Consider the following 2,500-nt stretch of genomic DNA (forward strand, 5'->3'; position numbering starts at 1 on the left):
AGTGTTTCTTCCGCTGTGTGCAAAATTTTCTCATGCCTCCCTCCTCAACCCAAGTGCCCTCCCCCTCCCCTTTCCATCCCTTCCTTTATCCTGCTCATTAACTTCCTCATCTCTTCCTTATCCTTTTACTCTCCCTGTAGTCCACATCCTCTCCTGCTGCTGCTGCTGCTGCTGCTGCTGTCCACTGGCCACCTCGACGGTCTCACCTGGTCTTAAAAACGTCTCCGAAGTAAACATACACGGCGCCTTCCTTGCGAGCTGGACAAACACACCTCCGCACTGAGGGGAGACCTCCTCACCCAGGGCAACCAACATATTAAAATACAGCAGTAGTGTGTAGTATTCTGGGGAGTGGTGGGGAGGAGGAGGCGGAGAAGGAGAAGGAGGAGGAGGAGGAGGATGAGGAGGAGGAGCAGGAGAAGACAGCTTAGAGAAGTGAGTGTAGGAGGAAATAATAATGGTTTAAGAAGAGCTAGTAATGGTAGAGACGTGATGGCTTAAGAACAGATGGTGGTAGAGGAAGAGTAGATAAAAAGAAGGGGAAAGATGAGGAGTAAAAGGGCTAAAGAGGGTAAAAAGAATGGCAAAAGAAAGCAGGAGGAGAGGGAGAACGAGGAAGAGGAGGGCGAAGAAGAGACTGACGGGTAGGAATGTTGTAAAGGAGGATCGCCAGGGTTCGTAGTGTACCCCGAACACTCGCATCAACAAGTTTATTCTGATATCTTTGTTTTCTGTGCCATGTTTTATGAAGATTCGTATGAGATTAAAGCTTTTCATTTTTATTATAATATTGTCTTTTAGGAAGAGCAGAGCTGAGGCGAGAAGTGTCGGCTGTGTTGTGTAAGGGAAAGGCCGAGAAATGGCGATTTTGAGCCGGGCTTCCATGGGTCTAAATAAACATATCAGCACATGACGTCGGGAGAATCACGCCCGCTGTATGTGCTGAACGCTCTCATATGAGAAATTACCAGCCATTACTCAAAACCCGTTCTTATTAATCCCTGGAGCAAGGTGGGGGTGAGACGAGTGCCTGCTTGCTCGCAGCTGTCTGTAGGTTCTCTGCCTTGCCATCCGTAAACCAACTCAAACACATTTTCACAAGAAAGTTGCGAATGTTCCTTGTAGGGTCACAGCATCGCAGCCAAACCCACATTAATGTTGTATGCAAAGTCAACTGCAGACGACTGGACACATCAAGGGCTGCCGATCTCACAATGATTCGTCGAGATTTTGAAATTGTTTATGCCTGCTCGAAGCCGCCTTTAATGGAAATTGTCGCCATTACACTTGATGATGCTCGAGCTAAGGGTTAAAGAACGTAATTACTGGAAGGAAAACGAGCAGAAGAGCAACCGTGAGGAGCCCAAGAGAGAGATAGCGCGAGTGAGAAGCAGAGAACGATGAGGTTAAAAATACTGGAAGCGAGCGTTAACCAGAGATGACCCTCCTGCATCCAGGATTGTGGCAGTTCACCCCTTCGCTCCCTATGGTGCTGCTACTTACTTTTAAATTTAAAATTCACTTTGCGATCGCTCTTTTACTCGCCCGAGTGATTTTGGTCATACTTATGAACCGTTCTCCTTTCACTACAGCAATTCCGGTTTGTTGGTAAACTTCACAGCCGTGCAGAGACGCGGTGTTCGGCATGTTATTGTTGAAACCTAGTGCGAAATTTTGCCGCACGGACCCTCCTCTATTAATGGAATGAAAGCAGAAGAGGGGAGCGGGGAAGGGCCGGCCAGACGCAAGCATGCTCTCCACCGCTACGACGAAACACTCTAATGTAATCACCTCCACGATGTATGGGGCCTCTGATTACCCCACCCCCCTCCACACACCCTCATACCAATACCTCACGCACATGGCTTCCTAGGTTCATTCACCGCAAGGTATTTTACCTGTCAACCTCGAATATTGTCTTCTACATGCTGAAGTGAGTAAATTTATGTCAGTATCTCTCTCTCTCTCTCTCTCTCTCTCTCTCTCTCTCTCTCTCTCTCTCTCTCTCTCTCCCTCTCTCTCTCTCTCTCTCTATCTATCTATCTCTATCTATCTATCTATCTATCTATCTATCTATCTATCTATCTATCTATCTATCTATCTCGCTCTCTCTAGGACTTAATGTAATACGCGTGCTTTATGTGGGTTCGCGTAATAGCTAGCGAGTAAGCACCATATAACTTACTGAAAACTGATAACGACAGATAATCTAGAAATATGAAGCCGTCAAGCGATGTAACGCAAAGGAAGTTACGTCTTAACGTTGATCAACGCTGCTGCTCCTGGAGACGTCAGCTCACGAGCCTCCTCTGCCTCGCTTAACATTATTATTAACTTATTCTTGTGGAAGCGCTGAAATTTATTTATAAGTGTGATCAGATTACATTAACAATACGTATGATCTTTACACCTAAAGATGCCATCATATACATGTTTATATCCATAAATTATATTCTTTTCATAATAGAAAGGCATGATTAAAATTATAGTTAATGAGTGT

This window comes from Cherax quadricarinatus, unplaced genomic scaffold (genome assembly GCF_038502225.1).
Source record: "Cherax quadricarinatus isolate ZL_2023a unplaced genomic scaffold, ASM3850222v1 Contig2960, whole genome shotgun sequence".
NCBI classification, from domain to species: domain Eukaryota; kingdom Metazoa; phylum Arthropoda; class Malacostraca; order Decapoda; family Parastacidae; genus Cherax; species Cherax quadricarinatus.